General features: G+C 41.2%; 1 protein-coding gene and 1 non-coding gene across 2 annotated transcripts in view; one reads left to right on the forward strand and one right to left on the reverse strand.

Annotated features, from left to right (window-relative positions):
- The window catches only part of IGF2BP3 (insulin like growth factor 2 mRNA binding protein 3), a 138,553-nt gene that overhangs the window by 44,361 nt on the left and 74,203 nt on the right, over positions 1–19,989 (forward strand). The gene's annotated exons all lie outside the window — the stretch shown is intronic.
- Positions 14,466–14,573, reverse strand: LOC132431433 (U6 spliceosomal RNA). The gene has a single exon (XR_009520739.1). It is a non-coding gene; the product is annotated as a U6 spliceosomal RNA (small nuclear RNA).

Raw genomic sequence — 19,989 nt, forward strand, 5'->3', positions numbered from 1 at the left:
AGAGGGTGCTGGAGGTTGAATTAGTTGCCAATGCGAATGATTAATCAATCATACCTATGTAATGAAGCCTCATAAAAACCCCAAAGGACTGGATTTAGAGAGCTTCCTAGTTGGTGAACATGTGGGGAAAGTGGTAAAGTGTGGAGTGAATGGTGCGCTCGAGAGAGCATGGAAGCTGCACACCCTTCCCTCACACCTTGCCCTAGGCACCTCTTCCGTCCGGCTGTTCCTAAACTATATTCTGGTGATCCAGTAAGTAAAATGTTTCTGTGAGCTCTTTGAGCTTCTCTAGTAAATTAATCAGACCCAGGGAGGGCTTGTTGGAACCTCCTGTCTGTAGTTGTTTGGTCTGAAGTACACGTGACAGCCTGGGCTTGCATTTGGCTTCTGAAGGGTGGAGGGCAGTCTTACGGGACTGAACCCTTAACCAGATTCTATCTCCAGGTAGATAGTGTCACGTAGATAGTGTCAGAAATGAGTTGGATTGTGAGACGTGCATCTAATATCTAAGAGTTGTTTATTGGTGGTGTGGGAACACCACCCCTCCACACTTTGGAATTGGGTCCAGGAATCTGAAAGAAGAGGTTTTGTTGGACTGTTTGAAGATCACCATGGCTTCAGTGAATTTGAGTATGAACAGTTGTTAGAAGTAGTTGATCTCTGTCAAGTAATTTTGAAGGAACTTTTACAACAAGTATGAGACCGTTGACACTGATAGGGGATCTTTCTTCTCCATGGCCTGACTCTGAGCACTGGCCAATAAATAGCTGACTCTTACTGAGCACTAATGTGCCGGGTGCTGAATTAACTTGTTTTAATCTTCACCACAGTCCCATGTCCCCATTTTACAGATGAGGCAGCTGAGGTCAGAGAGGTGAAGTAACTTGCCCAGGGTCATGCAGCTGGAAAGTGGTAGAGTTTCTGCTCTTAATCAGGTTACTCAAACAGAACACTTCCCCTGAAAGGTAAGTTTCTATTTCTTAAAATTATCATCATTTATTTGCTTTCACCATGCCCCTGAAGGCTGGACAGTGAACCCAATAGAAACTGGATCCTCCCTAGGTCTGGAGGAAATATGTGGTTATGAGTGATGAATGGGCTTGGACAGGTTATTTGGGGAAGTTATTGGTAAACTGTTCCATTTAGAGAACGGAGGGTGGTAGAGTTCTTCATGCATCGTTGCTCTGGGACGGGCCAGGCTTTGCTTCATGAGAGATGAGCTGGTGCAAGGGGTTTGGGGAATACCAGTGTCTCCCTGTGACCCCTAGGTGAGTGGTGTACAAGGCACATATTTCTGCTCCTAATCTGCTCTCTCCCTGTGTTTACCATGCCCTTGCACTCAATGCCTGGACTTGTATCCTGTGCTTTATAGTTCTTCTGGGATGGTCATCTCAGAGATCTCTATGCCCTTTATTTAAACTTTTTATTATGGAAAATATCAGACATAAACAAAAAGAAAGGCTAATATAATGACACTCAGTTTCAACCATTATCAATATATAGCCAGTCTCTTTTCTTTTTAATAACTCTAACCTCTTCATCCTTTCCCAGACTACTGTACATAAAGTACATCCTAGACATCACGTCACTTAATTCAGTAAATACTGAATGCATCCCTAAAAGTTAAATGTCTCCAAATTAGTTTGCTAGGGCTGCTGAACAAAACACCACAAACTGGGTGGCTTAAACAACAAACTTTTAATCTCGTAGTTCTGGAGGCTAGAAGTCTGATAACAAGATGTCAGCACATTTGGCTCCTGCTGAGGGCTGTGAGAGAAAGATTTGTTTGAGGCCTCTCTCTCTTTGGGTAGTTCCTTGGTTTGCGACAGTGTAAATCCACCCTTCATGTGGTGTTGCTGCTGTGTGTGTCTGTGTCCAAATTTCTCTTTTTTATAAGGACACCAGCTCTACTGGATTAGGGACCACCCTAATGACCTTGACTACCTCTGTAAAGACCCTGTCTCCAAATATAGTCGAGCTGTGGTGCTAGGAATTAAGACTCCGTTCTGTGAATTTTGGGGAAGACACAGTTCAACCCATAACAGTCTCTTTAAAAAATAAATGTATTAAATGAATAGTAACTCTCACATATCAAATCTAATCATTCATATTTCCTTGATTATCTTTTTTAAAAAAACTATTTGAGTCAGGATCCAAATAAGATATTTTTCAAGACATTTAATCAATAGGTATGTCTTTTTTTTTGGGGTGCGGGGGAGGGTGTAGTGTATTTGTTGAAGTTGGTTTATTCTGCAGAATGTTCCCCATTCTTACTTTGCTGAACTACATCCATGTGTGGTGACTTACCATGTTCCTCTGACCCTTGTGGGACTTGGATTAGACTCAAGTTCACTTTTGGTTTGTTTGCACAAGACAAAGTAATAGGTGGTGCTGTATTCTTATATCAGGAGGTACATGATGCCTGTCTTTGGGTTATGAAATGCCATTGATCATTGCTTAGATTCATTGTCGTGTGGCTGCAGGATGGTAGTACTCTAATTCTACAATTTCTTCATGTATTAGTCAGAATGCGTTTGTAAAGAGGAACTTGTCCTTGCAGGCTATTGAATTACTCTACTGAAGTACGGTTTGTGTAAGAGAGATAGGAAAAATACTTCATTCTTTCCACTTATTTACTACCTTATAAATATTGGGTGCCTTGGCATCCTACAAGGGTAACCAATGAGTTGTTTTTGTTTTTGAATCAATGAGTTTTTGTGTAACTATGAGCTAATGAGCTTAAACACACTTGGGTTTCAGAATTACTGGAAGCATTCTTTTTTAAATTATTTATTTATTTATTTTTGGCTACGTCGGGTCTTCGTTGTTGCATGCGGGCTTTCTCTAGTTGCAGCGAGTGGGGCTGCTCTTCGTTGCAGTGTGTGGGCTTCTCATTGCGGTGGCTTCTCTTGTTGCGGAGCATGGGCTCTAGGCTCGCGGGCTTCAGTAGTTGTGTCACATGGGCTCAGGAGTTGTGGCGCGCCGGCTCTAGAGCACAGGCTCAGTAGTTGTGGCGCACGGGCTTAGTTGCTGTGTGGCATGTGGGATCTTCCCGGATCAGGGCTCGAAACCGTGTCCCCTGCATTGGCAGGCAGATTCTTAACCACGGCGCCACCAATGCAGTGCCTGGAATCATTCTTATTGATACTGAAATTCTCCTCTCCTGAGAGGCCTGTCCTTTTGATGCTTCCTCAATAGTGATAGCTTCCCTGATGGTTGGTTTAAGAAATTCCAGGTTTGTCACGTACATTTCCTGTTTCAAGGGGTGGAATCGGCCCTTTCTTCAAAAAGCCTGCTTTCTTGGGAAATGGTATTTAGAGATCACAGTGTGATCGTGCTCCTCCTGGGACCACGTGTGTTGGTATTTCCTTGGTTGTTCATTTTCTTTCTTTTTTAAAAATATTAATTAATCAGTTAATTAATTGGCTGCGCCACATCTTAGTTGCGGCGTGCGGGATATTCGTTGCTGTGTACAGGATCTTTTAGTTGTGGCGTGCGGGATATTCGTTGCTGTGTGCGGGATCTTTTAGTTGCGGCATGCGGGATCTAGTTCCCTGACCAGGGATTGAACCTGGGCCCCCTGCACTGGGAGCGCAGAGTCTGGACCACCAGGGAAGTCCCGGTTGTTCATTTTCTTTGCAGCATTTATGCCCTCAGTTCTTTTCCCTGCAGGTTTTAGTCATGGTTACTCTTGTGTATTATTCCCCAACATGTGCTTCTCCATTCTTAAATGTGAACAAATCTGTGCACCCTTTGTTTTTCCTCTCTTAGAAGTTCCATTTGTTCCTACTGTTTTTGTTTTCTACTTGGAAGCAAACATTCACTTGAATACCCATTGAATTTAAGGTGTCTAAAACCGATTTTTTTGCCTCTCGAATCATCGCTTTGCTTTCTCTGTGAAATTTAATATGACTTAGGTCATGTGGGCTTAGCCTTGAGGTTATCCTTCACTTTCCTCCCTTTTGCTCTCTGGCCACAGAACACCCGGTGTCCTTAAGGTCCCCCCACCCCCACCCCATGCTGCCTTTGGTGCGCTTTCCTGTACCCATGGCCACCACCCTGTAGAGGAGTCAGTCGTACATCAACCAATTAAAGCATCTCACCAGCTGTAAATGGGAAAAACAGCCCATAGGCACAACCAGCCTATGGAGGGGTGGCCATAGAGGGCTACTGTTGTGTGTTCTCAAGCTTTAAAATCATCTTTAGGGGTGCCTGAGCACTAATTTTAAGATTCTGTGTTAGTGCCAAGTTGTGAAATTGCTCTTTCAATTTCATAATCTGCAAATGAGTCCTGTAACTCTTCAAATGAAAACAATTGGTCCTTTCTGTCTGAATTACATTAAACTATCCACAACCACAAACAGATTACTTATGGTTGTAAATAGGAAAGGTCATAAAAAAAGAGGTTTTTGGTTTCAGCAGTATTCACTTGAAGTTATGGGAGATTAAAGAAGAAATAATTGGTAAATCTCTGTTTCTGGCTTTTTTTTTTTTTTTTTTTGACTTAAACAAGAGAAGCTTATTCTCTCACAGTTCTGGAGTCTGGAAGTCCAAGATCAAGGTGTCAACAGGATTGGATTCTTGCCTTTCTCTGGCTTTCAGGTGACTGCCTTCTCACTGTGTCCTCACATGGCCTGTCCTCTGTGTGCACAGAGCCCCGTGTCTCTTTCTCTCTCTCTTTTTTTTTTAATTGGAGTAAAATTGCTTTACAATGTTGTGTTAGTTTCTGCCGTACAATGAAGTGAATCAGCTGTATGTATACCTATATCCCCTCCCTCTTGGACCTCCCTCCCACCCCATGCCACCCATCTAGATAGTCACAAAGCACCAATCTGTTTCTGTTTAGATTGGCGATTAGGAATACGTGCGATCCCATGAATAAAGACTGAGAGGAAAAGAAGTTAACTACTCGTGGGTGGGAGATAGTGTAGTAGTTATCCAGACTTCAATGCTCCATGGCCAAACAGCCAAAGTGACTTTTAAAAAACTTCAAACATTTTTAAACTTTAAATCTTTTTTCTGCACATGATCCAATAGATCTTTGTTTTAAACTCTCAAGAGCCTTAAAAATACTTACCCTTGTTCTTTTCTGTGCAAAATGGTAACCTAAGTGTGAAGTAAGAGCCTTGTCGGCCTGATTGAGAACATCGAGAGAGAGGACCTTTGTCGTTTTCATTGACAGCATTTCTGATATCAGATACATGGTGTCTTCTCCAATACCACTTCTCTGACCCTCCAACAACAACTAGGTGTCCTACAATTCAATTCAATTCTGATGCTAACTATCGGATTTAGTGTCAGACGCCACAGGTTAAGGGTTCCGTCTCGCAGGACTGCCCTCATTTCAGGTGCCAGGTGCAGTGGGATGCCAAGTCTCCTCACCTTTTTGCCTGGCTGATTATAAATCTGGATGGAGGGTCCCACAAGGCCCCCACTCCCCTTGGTAATTCACTAGAATGGCTCACAGAACTCAGGAAAAGTGCCTTGCTTACTACTACTATAATTTACTATAAAGGGTACAACTCAGGAACAGCCAGGTGGAAGAGGTGCATAGGGTAAGGTATGGGAAAGGGGCGTGGAGCTTCCATGCCCTCTCCGTTTCCCATTCTCCCCACATTGCCGCATGTTCACCAGCCCAGAAGCTCTCTGGACCCAGTCTTTTTAGGTTTCTATGGAGACTTCCGTACATACGTGGGATTGGTTAAATCACTGACCATTAGTGATTAACTCAGTCTCCAGCCCCTCTCTTCTTCCCGGAAGTGGAGAAGTGAGGATGTAAATTCCAAACCTCCAATTGTGCCTTAGTCTTTCTGACGACCAGACCTTCATCCTGAAGCTATCTAGGGGCCTACTGAGAGTTGCCTCGTCAGAATAAAAGACACTCCTGTCACTCCTATCATTCAGGAAACTATGGGATTTAGGAGCTCTGTGTCAGGAACCAGGGACAAAGACCAGATATGTATTTCTTATGACACAGGAGACTATCTTATCCTCAGTGCCTGGCATCACTTGGCATAAAACTTTTCGAAGAATGAGTGGTAGAATAACAAGTCGAATTGTAATCATACACTTCATTCTAGAAGGGCATTCAGGTAATTTAGGAGAAGGCATTCATAAACCAAGTAGACTACCAAGTAGCACGAGTTGAAAAAGGAAGCCAAGAAAAAAAAAACACCCCCAAACAGAAAACAAACAAACAAAAACTTTGGTGGGATCAAAGGTGATTTAGGAATAAGGTTAAAAATCACCCTTGTGTCCTACACAGTGCTTTGGGCTCTCCCTCCCCTTTCTCCACTGCTTTCTCCTACCTCTTGCTGCGGTTACCAGTTTATTATGAAGGATCCAAGTCAGGAATAGCCAAATGGAAGAGATGCATAGGGCAAAGTATGGGGGAAACGGCATGGTGCTTCTTGCCCTCCTACATGCTTCCCTTTTCTCTCTCCCTCAACTTTTTTTTTCTTCCTGTTTTTGAAAGCACAGAAGTACATTTAAACAAAACAAAACTCCGAGTCCCACACTGAAGTTTTTACTTCTTGTGACGCCTATTAGAGAGCAGTTGAACTGAATCAAATGTGAGTTTTGTTCTATTAACGCTGTGATGTGTACAGTAGTGGATCAAACTCAGTGGATATCAAAATGAGGTGTGAGAGTTAACCTATAATTTAATGGGACAGTTGTGTCTCTCTTCCGCCCCCCCCACAGTGAGGGTTTCTTCTTTAAACAATAGTGAAGGGAATTCCCTGGCGGTCCAGTGGTTAGGATTCGGCACTTTAACTGCGGTGTTCTGGGTTCAATCCCTGGTCAGGGAATTAAGATCCCACAAGCCGCATGGCGTGGCCAAAAAAATAAATAAACAAACGAACAAACAAAAACAATAGTGAAAACTTCAGTTTAAGGAGAAAATGAGTCAACTATTTCAAAATACTGAAAAAATTAAGAATGTTTAATTTACTCATATAAACCATTTAAGAACACACATAAAAGGACAACCCAGAAGGGCAAAAGTCAAAACACTAACAGTGGTGTGATAGGTTTGTAGGTAACTTTTATTTTTTTACCTTCTTCACAGGAGCTCTATTTTCATCATTGAGACCCCTTTCCTTCTCTTTAAGGGGATTTAACTTAAATACTTTCATTGGAAACTCAGATTGAGTGTATTTTAAGGATGAATGTAGGGCTCATTTGATAACCAAAATAGGGATAAGTTACTGAGTCCAAGAAGAAAATGGAGGGAAATAAGCCTGATTTTAAAGAAGAAGCTTTAAGATTGATGGTCAGGGACTTCCCTGGTGGTGCAGTGGTTAAGAATCCGCCTGCCAATGAAGGGGACAGGGGTTCGAGCCCTGGTTGGGGAAGATCCCACATGCCGTGGAGCAGCTAAGCCCGTGTGCCACAACTACTGAGCCTGAGCTCTAGAGCCTGCGAGCCACAACTACTGAGCCCACACGCCTAGAGCCCACGCTCTGCAACAAGAGAAGCCACCACAGTGTGACGCGTGTGCACCTCAGTGAAGAGTAGCCCTGTCTCGCCGCAACTAGAGAAAGCCGTGTGCAGCAATGAAGACCCAATGCAGTCAAAGATAAAGTTATTAAAAAAAAAAAAGATTGATGGTCAGGAAAGCTTACAATACTCTGTCAGATACAGGTAAACTACTAGATAGGAAATCTCTCTTAACATCCTTCAAAATAATTGAGTATTGAAATCCATTGAAAGTGGCATGCCTTTCAGATAAACTGGGGGCCCCTGATTTGTTCATCCTAGAAGAAGGGAGTCTTCAGGATTCAGACAGGACAGTATGTTATAGAGACTTGGGTTACAGGGTGAGGAAGATGTTAGTCTTGTTGTTTTTCTTTATGACTCTATCATGTTCTTTTTGTTTTTAAACATCTTTATTGGAGTATAATTGCTTTACAATGGTGTCTATCATGTTCTTGATGTCATCCTGCCAACTGGCTTATTATAAAAAAAGTATGGAATTAAATATGCTTGAAAATGGCCTTTTTGGGGGGTAGAAATTTCTTTGAGTTTTAACATGTATATATTTGTGTTCTGCCATCGCAGTCAGGATATAGGATAATCCTATTGCACCAAAAAAAACACCCCCATGGCAACCTTGGGGGTGTTTTATTTGCTGCCCCCACCAACAAATAAAGAGTTGGTGTGTGTCATATGATAAATATGTTTAACTTTATAAGAAACTGACAAACTCATCTCCAAAGTGGCTGTACCATTTTTACATTCCCACCAGTAATTTTTTTTTAACATCTTTATTGGAGTATAATTGCTTTACAATGGTGTGTTAGTTTCTGCTTCACAACAAAGTGAATCAGTTATAAATATATATATGTTCCCATATCTCTTCCCTCTTGCCTCTCCCTCCCTCCCACCCTCCCTATCCCACCCCTCTAGGTGGTCACAAAGCACCGAGCTATCTCCCTGTGCCATGCGGCTGCTTCCCACTAGCTACCTATTTTACATTTGGTAGTGTATCTATCCCACCAGTAATTTTTGAGTGATCCAGATGGTCAGCGTCATCACCAGCATTTAGTATTGTTGTTGTTTTTTATTTTAGCTGCTCTAATAGATGTGTAGTGGTATCTCATTTTGGTTTTATTTACATTTATGTAATGGCTAATGATGTTGAGCATTTTTTCTTTTTTTCTTTTTTTTTTTTTTTTTGCGGCACACAGGCCTCTCACTGTTGTGGCCTCTCCTGTTGCGGAGCACAGGCTCCGGACGTGCAGCCTCAGCGTCCATGGCTCACAGGCCCAGCCGCTCCGCATCATGTAGGATCTTCCCAGACCGGGGCACGGACCCGTGTCCCCTGCATCGGCAGCTGGACTCTCAACCACTGCGCCACCTGTTGAGCATTTTTTCATGTACTAATTATCTTCTGCATATCCTCTTTGAAATGTCTGGTTACCTTTTTTGCTACTTAATTGGGTTGTTTTCTTATTATTGGGTTTTGAGAGTTCTTCATCTGTCATGGATACAAGTCTTTAGCCAACTATGTGATTTGCAGATATTTTCTCCTGATGAGTAATTCTTCCCATTCCCTTATCATTTTCTTTATCAGAACAAAAGTTTTAAACTTTAATGAAGTCCAATTTATTTATTTCGACCATCCCCCCTTTTTGTATAGTACTTTTGGTGTGTTGTCTAAAAACTGTACTTAAATCTAGCCTATGAAAGTTTTCTCCTGTTGTGAAGTTTTACAGCCTTATGTTTTTTTTTTTTTTAATCTAAATTTATTTATTTTTGGCTGCGTTGGGTCATCGTTGCTGCACGCGGGCTTTCCCTAGGTGCGGCCAGAAGGGGCTACTGTTCATTGCGGTGTGCAGGCTTCTCATTGTGGTAGCTTCTCTTGTTGCAGAGCACGGGCTCTAGGCATGTGGGCTTCAGTAAGTAGTTGTGGCACGTGGGCTCAGTAGTTGTGGCTCGCAGGCTCTAGAGCACAGGCTCAGCAGTTGTGGTGCACCGGCTTAGTTGCTCCATGGCATGTGGGATCTTCCCAGACCAGGGCTCAAACCCGTGTCCCCTGCATTGGCAGGAGGATTCTTAACCAGTGCACCACCAGGGAAGTCCCTAGCCTTATGTTTTACATTTATACCTATGATGCATTTTGTATTAATTTTTGTATAATGTGTGAGGCTTAGGCAGACACATTTTTTTTGCATATCGATGTCTAGTTAATCCAACACAGTGTGTTGAAAAGACTGTCCTTTCTGCATTGAATTGCCTTTGCGTTTTTGTCACAAATCATTTGGCCATGTTTGTGTGAATATTTCTGGATTCTGTTTTGCTCCGTTGATTTATATGTCTATCCTTTTGTCAATACTATACTTTCTTGGCAGCTGTGGCTTTAAATAGTAAGTCTTAAAATTGGGTAGTGTTATTCTTCTAACCTTATTCTTTTTCAAATTGTTATAGCTATTCTAGTTACTTTGCCTTTCCATATATATTTTAGAACCAGTTTTTGGTTCTCAAAATTCTGCTGGAAGTCAACAAGTCCTACATGTGTTTTGTGAGATTCATACCTATGTATTTAAATTGGGGGGCCTGCTGTTATAAATGATTTTTTATTTTAAACTGTAAAGTACACATAAAATTCACCATACTAACCATTTTAAAGCATATTGTTCAGCAATGTTAAGTATATTTACATTGCTGCTAAACTAATTAGTTCTAAAAGTTTAAAAAAAAATGTTATATTTTGTTGGCTGCTCTGCAAGGCTTGGGACTTTAGTTCCCTGAGCAGGGATTGAACCCGGGCCCTGGAAGTGAAAGCTCTGAGTCCTAACCCCTGGACCGCCAGGGAATTTCCCTAAAAGTTTGTTTTCTTAATAGATTGTGTGAAATTTTCTACTTAGACAATCATGTCATTGCAAGTTGGCATAGTTTCACTTCTTTTCCAATCTATATGCCTTTTGTTTCCTTTTCTTGCCTTGTTACACTGCCCGAGTTCTTTGAATGAGAGTAGACATCCTTGCCTTTTTCTTACCCTTTGTGAGAAAACATCCAGTCTTTGACCTTTAAGTAAAATGTTAGCTGTAGGGTTTTTGTAGATGCCCTTTATGTGGTTGAGGATATTATTTATATTCCTAGTTTGCTGATCGTCTTTATAATGAGTGAATGTTGGTTTGTGTCAAATGCTTTTTCTGCAAAAATTGATATGAGCATACATTTGTTTTAGGCTGTTACTACGATGGATTATATTGTTCTTCAAATATTGAACCAATCTTACATTCCTGTGATAAATTCCACTTGGTTGTGGCGTTTATTCTTTGAACATATTCCTTGATTCAATTTGCTCACTTTTTGGTTGACAGCTTACTGTATTTCTCTTGATGAGGGATATTTGTTTGTAGTTTTATTTTTTTGTGTTGTCTTTGACTTTGTTATCAGGGTAATAAACCCTCAAACTGTCTTGTGAAGTGCTTGCTTATGTGTTCTGGAAGAGGTTGTGCTGAGGTGGTGTTATTTCTTTAAACGTTTGATAGCATTTGCCAGTGAAACCACCTGAGCATAGAGATTTCTTCCTCAGAAGACTTTTTATTTTTTTTAGCTCAAATTCAGTCTTTGAAAATAGTTACAGGGCTTTTTTGGCTATTTTATCTTGCGTAGTTTTGGTGATTTGTAGTTTCTGAAAAATTGGTTCATTTCATCCAAGTTGTTGAATAGAGGTGCATAAAGTTTTGCAGTATTCCCTCATTATGCTTTAATTGACTTGGGGTCTATAGTGTTATCTCCTTTGTTCCTGATATTGGTAGTTTGTGATCTCTTGCCCCCCCCCCCGCCCCCCCTCTGTTTCCCTCTCTCTCTCTCATCATCTTTGTCAGTCTGGCCAGAGGTTTAATTTATTTATTTATGTTCCTCCAAAGAAACAGCATTTGGTTTCATTGATCTTTACCTTCTTTCTTTCTTTTCATTGATTTTGCTCTTCAGTATTTCATTTATTCTGCTTGTTTTGGGTTTATTTTGTGCTTCCTTTTGCTAGTTTTTTAAGTTGGAAGCTTGGGTTATTAATTGGAGACCTTTCTTTTTTTTCTAATGTAAACATATGATGCTATGAATTTCCCTTTAAAGCACTTAATCCCATAAATCTTGGTGTATTTTTAAAATTTTTGTTCAGTTCCAAATATTTTCTAATTTCCCTTGAGACTTCCTCTTTGACCTGTGGATTTTTTTTTTTTTTTGGACTATGTAGTTTAAATTTCCAAATGATTGGAGATTTTCCAGTTATCTTTTTGTTATTAACTTCTAGTTTAATTCCATTATGGTTCGTAAGCATACCTTATATGTTTATATTTCCTTAAAATCTGTTGATACCTGTTTTATATCTTTGTTTTAGACAGATACAGTATATCTTGGGAAATGTTTCATGTTGGGTAGAGTGTTTCTTTTAAGTTTTTTCTAGTCTCTACCTACTAGATACCAGCAGCTCCCTGCCTGCCCAAGTTGTGATTATCAACAATGTCAACAGACATTGTCAAATATCCTCTTGGGGACAACATAATCCCCAGTTGAGAACCACTTTCCGGTAAGTAATGTGTTATTTTTCTCTGGCTGCTTTCAAGGTTTTTCTTTGTCTTTGATTTTCAACAGTTAGTTTATGATATGTCTGGAGATAGATTTCTTTGGGTTTATCTTGTTTGAGGTTGTAAAGGGAAAGAACCCAGTTTTCCCCCTGTGTCGGGAGAAACCCAGTTCTTTCCTGTTATGTGTTTTTTTTTCCTGTGTGTCTCCTTTATTACTCAGAACACTTCACTTCTGTCACTCTGGTCACCCAATGTGTGGCGATGTTTCCCTTCAACAAGCAATTCTCTGCAACACCAGCTGGCTGTCCTACAATTTTAACTGAATTTTTAACACTTTCTACCTGGAGATAATGTTAGGTCCCACCGGTTAAGGGCCTGTAGCCTCAGTAGTCCCAGAAGACGACACCCTGCCCTCGCCTTGCATGTGTCAGTCACAAGCCTGGGTTATCACCACCTGTGCTTCTGACCAACTAGCTATAGATAGAAGGTTCCAAAGACCTCGCTCCTTGGGTTTGACTTATTTGCTAGAGTGGACATTTTCTTACAAAACTGAGGGCAACATTTACTTACATTTACCAGTTTATTAAAGGATATAATAAAAAATACAGATGATTAGCCCAATGAGATATATATAAGGCGAGGTCTGGGAGAGTCCTGAGTGCAGGAACTTCTGTCCCTGTGGAGTTGGGGTACATCACCCTCCCTATGTGGATGTGTTCACTCACCTTTAAGCTCTGTGAACCTCCTACTCTTGGGATTTTATGGAGGCTTCTTCTTGTAGGCATGATCAATTATTAACTCCATTTCCAGCGCCTCTCCCCTCTCTGGAGGACAGGGCACGGGGCTGAAAATTCCAGGCTTCTGATCATGGCTTGATCTTTCTGGTGACCAGCTCCCAACCAGGAGCCATCCAAGAACCTACCTAGAGTTTCCTCAGTAGAACAGGAGATACACCTAGTGCTCCTATCACTTAGGAAATTACAAGAATTTTAGGAGTTCTGTGCCAGGAAGAGGAGGGGTTGAGGCTGGGAGACCAATATATGTATTTTCTCACAGGGGTTCACTGAACTTTTTCAATCTATAGGTTTATATCTTTTGCCAAATTTGGAGAATTTTCAGTAACCATATATATATTTTTTAACATCTTTATTGATGTATAATTGCTTTACAATGTTGTGTTAGTTTCTGCTGTATAACAAAGTGAATCAGCTATATGCATACATATATCCCCATATCCCCTCCCTCTTGCGTCTCCCTCCCATCCTCCCTATCCCACCCCTCTAGGTGGTCACAAAGACGTGAGCTGATCTCCCTGTGCTATGCAGCTGCTTCCCACTAGCTATCTATTTTACATTTGGTAGTGTATATATGTCCATGCCACTCTCTCACTTTGTCCCAGCTTCCCCTTCCCCTTCCCCGTGTCCTCAGGTCCATTCTCTACGTCTGCATCTTTACTCCTGTCCTGCCCCTAGGTTCATGAGAACCATTTTTTTTTTAGATTCCATATATATGTGTTAGCATATGGTATTTGTTTCTCTCTTTCTGACTTACTTCACTCTGTATGACAGACTCTGGGTCCATCCACCTCACTTCAAATAACTCAATTTTGTTTCTTTTTATGGCTGAATAATATTCCATTGTATATATGTGCCACATCTTCTTTATCCATTCATCTGTCAATGGACATTTAGGTTGCTTCCATGTCCTGGCTATTGTAAACAGAGCTGCAATGAACATTGTGGTACATGACTATTTTTGTGAATTATGGTTTTCTTAGGGTATATGCCCAATAGTGGGATTGCTGGATTACATGGTCGTTTTATATTTAGTTTTTTAAGGAACCTCCATACTGTTCTCCATAGTGGCTGTATCAATTTACATTCCCACCAACAGTGCAAGAGGGTTCCCTTTTCTCCACACCCTCTCCAGCATTTACTGTTTGTAGATTTTTTGATGATGGCCATTCTGACCAGTGTGAGGTGATAGCTCATTGTAGTTTTGATTTGCATTTCTCTAATGATCAGTGATGTTGAGCATCCTTTCATGTGTTTGTTGGCAATCTGTATAACTTCTTTGGAGAAATGTCTATTTAGGTTTTCTGCCCATTTTTGGATTGGGTTGTTTGTTTTTTTGATACTGAGCTGCAGGAGCTGCTTGTATATTTTGGAGATTAATCCTTTGTCAGTTGCTTCATTTGCAAATATTTTCTCCCATTCTGAGGGTTGTCTTTTCATCTTGTTTATGGTTTCCTTTGCTATGCAAAAGCTTTTAAGTTTCATTAGGTCCCATTTGTTTATTTTTGTTTTTATTTCCATTTCTCTAGGAGGTGGGTCAAAAAGGATCTTGCTGTGATTTATGTCAAAGAGTGTTCTTCCTATGTTTTCCTCTAAGAGTTTTATAGTGTCTGGCCTTACATTTAGGTCTTTAGGAAATATGGAACGCTTCACGGATTTGTGTGTCATCCTTGAGCGGGGGCCATGCTGATCTTGTCTGTATTGTTCCAATTTTTAGTATATGTGCTGCTGAAGTGAGCACTTCAGTAACCATTTATTCAAAGATATGTTCAGCAAGTGTTTTTCCTCTTTCCTGTCTTTCTGAGATACCGATAACGTAAATTAGGCTTTTGGTATTTTCCCACAGGGCTTTGAGCCTCTGTGCATTTTTTCTGTCAGTTGTTCAGATTGAATAATTGCTATTGATCTGTCTTCATGAGCAGTGACAGTTTCCTTTGTTGTTTCCCGTCTGCTATTTTGTTCATCCAGTGAGTTTATTTAGGGTTATTGTGTTTTGGTTCTAAATTTTTATTTCTTTTATACCTACTGTTTCTTGGACATTTTCTTTCTGTTCTTTTCAAGAATGCTCACCCTTTGTGGAACATTTTTATAATAGTTTCTTTAAAGTCTGTCAGATAATTCCAACATCTTTGTCATTCTTGGCATTTGCATTTGTTGATTGCCTCATCCCCTATGAGTTGAGATTTTCCTAGCTCTTTATATAAGTAATTTTGGATTGTACATTGAACATTTTGAATATACTATTATGAGACTCTGGATCTTGGTTCAAACCCTATGGAGAATGTTGATAATTTCATTTTAGAATACAGTTTGACCCAATTGGCTTCAGGCTGCAAGTTGCAGCCGGCCTTCTGTGGATTATGGTTCCAATTTCACTTCATTTTTGAAGCCTTTGAAGTACTCTTTGGCTCTGTCTCCTGTGTGTAGTAGCACTCAGTGGGTGGCCAGTTTGGGACCTAGGTGATGATCTCTCCCATGGTTCTGCTCTCAAAGTCTTGGGTATGCTGTTTGTTTTCTGATGCAGGCATGTGCATATTGGAGCTAAATCCAGGATTTCCTAAACAACTTCATGCAGTTGCTTTCCTGAGCTCCTCCCTTTGCATGATCTGATTAGTACTTTGATTCTCAAGGGCTTCTCTTTCTGGTTTTTCAGCCAGAAAAGATAGGGCCTTGGTTACCCTGCTTGGTTGTACACTTCTCATGACTGCACTCATGTCTGGGGCTAAGTGGCAGGAAGACAGGGGCAAAAAAGCAATAGGATTCAACCCACCCCCTTGGAACCATAGTTCTTCCCCTTCACCAGAGTTTTAGGTACCCCTTTCCTGCTCTTCAAGCCAGAGCTGTAGGACTTCTCCTCGAGTTCTGTCTGTGCTCAGTAACAATTTCCAAGTGTTTTTTTTTTTGTTTGTTTGTTTGTTTGTTTGCGGTACGCGGGCCTCTCACTGTTGTGGCCTCTCCCATTGCAGAGCACAGGCTCCAGACGTGCAGGCTCAGCGGCCATGGCTCACGGGCCCCGGACCGGGGCACGAACCCGTGTCCCATGCATCGGCAGGCGGACTCTCAACCACTGCGCCACTAGGGAAGCCCCAATTTCCAAGTTTTAAACTGCCCCAAGTCCATGCTGGGGCATACCAGAGGGAAGAAGGGCAGAATAAATCATCTCACGTTTGGTGGTACTTTAAATTCCCCGCTCCACCTGCTATCATCTACTTTTCTTTTTTTTAAAACATAAATTTGTTTATTTTTGGCTGCGTTGGGTCTTCGTTGCGGTGTGTGGGCTTCCCATTGTGTGGTGGCTTCTCTTGCTGTGGAGCATGGGCTCTAGGCGCGTGGGCTTCAGTAATTGTGGCTTGCGAGCTCTAGAGTGCAGGCTCAGTAGTTGTGCACAGGCTTAGTTGCTCCATGGCATGTGGGGTCTTTCTGGACCAGGGCTGGAACCCGTGACCCCTGCATTGGCAGGCTGATTCTTAACCACTGTGCCACGAGGGAAGTCCCTTATATACTTTTCAGAGTCTTCAAATAGTTGCGTCATACGTTCTGTCCAGATTTTATCCTCATTCCATGGGAGAAACAGGGTAGACTATCCCCACTCAGTTTATAGTTTTCTTGTTACTTTGAAATTTCAAGAGGTTAAATTATCTCTTGAGAAATAAATGATATTGAATCATTTATTTCTTAAGAATAGAGTAACTATTAAGTAACTTGCTTTAAGGGTTTTTTTTTTTCCTCATAAGTAACCCTTGGTTGAATTAAGGCTGAGCAGGCACTTAGCTATCATTTACAAAAAGCAGCTTGTATTCAAACTGTCCATGTGATCCAGTACTGGAGATATGTGTGTAAGGCTAAAAGAGAGATAATTTCACATTTAAATTTATAAAAGCCTTCCCCTTTTGCTCTTTTCCTATTGCTTCCCACCTCTGACATGAATGAACAAAATATTCAGGGTTAACATGGGGGAGGGAGAAGTCCCCAGGAAGGGGGTTTAGAACAGTAAACCAACTGGGAATGGCAGGGCACTCTTAATCCTGTTTCTAATTTTAGCATCAGCAGCCAGAGAGGCAGGGTTGCCTCAGTACTCGAGGTATTTTTTTCCCTTTTGTATTTTTGTATTGCTGAATGGCCTACTTGGTCTTACCCAAAAATACAATCTTACTATTTAGAGTTACTCTCATGTGGGGATGAGAAAGGCTGTAATTTTCTGGGGTCTTCCCTAGATGTGTGGTATATGTGCACTGACATCTTCTCAGGATTCCTCAGTTGTTGGTTCTTACACACAAAAGGAGGTGTTCAGTAAGTATTAGTTGAACCGATGAAGTCATATGATGCTTTTCAGAACATGACCATAACCCAAATAGAGATCAGCGTTCATCTTGATAGATTCTTTCTTGGTCTAATGTTGTTTTGTGTCACACTTCCTCCATGTACAAGTATGTGTAAAAAGAGTTAAAATCGTTTAATTAGCTTAGTTGGATTGATGGTAGTGAATTGATATTTCAGTCTTTTTTCTTTTTAACAAGTCCTATATTTGATTTGTCTGTTTTCACTCATTTTTAGGCTCACAATTACATTCCTAGCTCTTATTCCCCTCTTTTCTTTACTACTCTGCCTTTAAGTTTTAGATCAGCTTAATAGCATACCCGTGGGGAGTCCTGACCATGGGCAGGACAAGATGCTAAACTCTTCAGAAGGAGTCTCGTTTGATTCATCCAGCCAATCCTAGATATCGAAAGGAAATAGTGCTATCCTGACTTTAGGGGGTGGAGGGGAGGTAGCTGAGAAATGGAGAGACTTGCCTAGGTTTTACAGCTAACATTGGATGAGTGGAATTCAGACCTGGCAACCTGACCCTAAAGCCCCCTTTTTAAACTGCAGTAGTTTTGTCATCTCATATGTAAAAATAAGAATGTGACCTCTCACTTCCCCTGCAAGTCTATTTATGACTTGCAACACTAACTTCATCAGTATGTTTTTATTTAGATATACTATAATTTCTTACTATGTTTGACCTATAATGAACACTGAGATATTTACATAAAGAGACTTGCATTTTCAACTCTCAGACCTGCACCCTCTTTTTGGTTGTTTGCTTGCTTGCTTTTATTGCTTATTTTATTTTTTTTGGCCGCACCGTACGGCCTGTGGGATCTTAGTTCCCCGATCAGGGATTGAAACTGGGTCGACGGCAGTGAAAGCCCGAATCTTAACCCCTGGAACACCAGGGAATTTCCCTGCATCCTCTTTTTAACAAACATTTTCTAATGTCCCAATTACAGTCCTGAAGTGAAATTCACAGAAAATATAATTATATATGTATTTAAATCTTTAAAATTAAAATTTAAAAATCAATATAATGTCCTAGACATACCAGAAAGAAGAAATAAAAGGGAATTCGTTTATACAAAGTAATTTTTCAGTACATAAACACTTGGGCATGACCAGAGCTTGAGAGGCACAGTGAAATAATCAAGTACTTGTACAGTACTTGTATTATTATAGAATAATCCTCAGCAGACCAGTACTGGTGCTAATAATATACAGGTATGACATGGGTGACTCAACGTTGTGTTGCTCTCAGTTAAGTGGTTTTCTATAGTGGTGATAAGCAGGTCAAAATATAATTGTATATTGATTTACATGGTGGTTGCAGTTTTGGAAGATAGAATATATATTAAAACTGAGCAATAAATACTAAGGGTATATGCTCAGAAAAAATGGGCTTTTTATGTATATATATGTCAAGGACCTTGAAGAGCTGTGCAGGGCTGGGGTGCCTCCGCTGTGTGAGGCTGTCCTGCACAAATCAGGATGTGTGACATATCTGGTCTCTGCCTGTCCAGTGTTCGTGAGGCCCTCTTCCCCCACCCCAAAGGACCCACAGTTTTCTAAAACCACCCCCGAAGTGGTCAGGTTTTCTCCATTGAGAATTACTGCTCTAGGTTATTCCTTCCCCAGCTTCATGGAAGGATGAGTTTTCTGTTTGTTTGTTTATTGTTTTGTATTTTGGCCACACTGTGTGGTATGTGGGATCTTACGTTCCCCAACCAGGGATCGAGCACAGGTCCCCTACATTGGGAGCGTGGAGTCTTAACCACTGGACTGCCAGAGAAGTCCCAAGGATGAGGTTTTTAAATTTCTAATCAATCACTGACATTTTATAAAATGCAAAATTTGTTAGAAAAATGAAATTCTAAAGTCAGTCAAAAACACAAGTCCTGGTCTTTATTCTTAGATTTAGCAGACATAAAATTCCTGGCAATCTGCCATAAAATTTTCTTCCTTTCTCTTTCTCTCTCTCTTTGTCCCTCCCTCCCTCTCTCTCTCCCCCCTCCCTCTCTTCCTTCCCTCCTTCTTTCTTCCTTTCTTTTTCTCTTTCTTTCTTTTTCTTTCTTTCTCCCTTTCTGTGTCTCTGTCTCTCTCTCTCTTTCTCTTTCTTTCTTTCTTTCTTTCTTTCTCTCATTCTCTCTTTCTCTCTTTCTCTCTTTCTCTCTCTCTCTCTGTCTCTTTCTCTCTTTCTCTCTTTTCCCTCCCTCCCTCCCCCCCCCCACCCCCATCTCTGTCTCTGTCTCTCTCCCCCCTGCTTGTGGGATCTTAGTTCCCTGACCAGGGATTGAACCTGTGCCCTTGGCAGTGAAAGCACTGAGTCCTGAGTCCTAACCACTGGACTGTCAGGGAATTTCCCATAAAAATTTCTAAATGTTTAATCTCTACTTCTGAACCTACCTTGCCACGGAGTGGTCTCTTTATCTCAGTCTTTCTTTCCCTGAAGTCACCCAAAGTGAATGTATGTATCTGAAAAATTCTTCCTCTTGGAAGGTTTTTTAAAAAATAAATTTATCTTATTATTTTTTTTAATTTTGGGCTGCTTGGGTCTTCGTTACTGCACATGGGGTTTCTCTAGTTGTGGCGAGCGGGGGCTACTCTTCGCTGCGGTGTACGGGCTTCTCATTGTGGTGGCTTCTCGTTGCAGAGCACGGGCTCTAGGCGTGCAGGCTTCAGTAGTTGTGGCGCGTGGGCCTCAGTAGTTGTGGCTCGAGGGCACTAGAGCGCAAGCTCAGTAGTTCTGGCGCACGGGCTTAGTTGCTCCAAGGCATGTGTGATCTTCCCAGACTAGGGATCGAACCTGTGTCCCCTGCATTGGCAGGCGGATTCTTTACCAC

The sequence above is a fragment of the Delphinus delphis genome, chromosome 9 (genome assembly GCF_949987515.2).
Source record: "Delphinus delphis chromosome 9, mDelDel1.2, whole genome shotgun sequence".
NCBI lineage: Eukaryota > Metazoa > Chordata > Mammalia > Artiodactyla > Delphinidae > Delphinus > Delphinus delphis.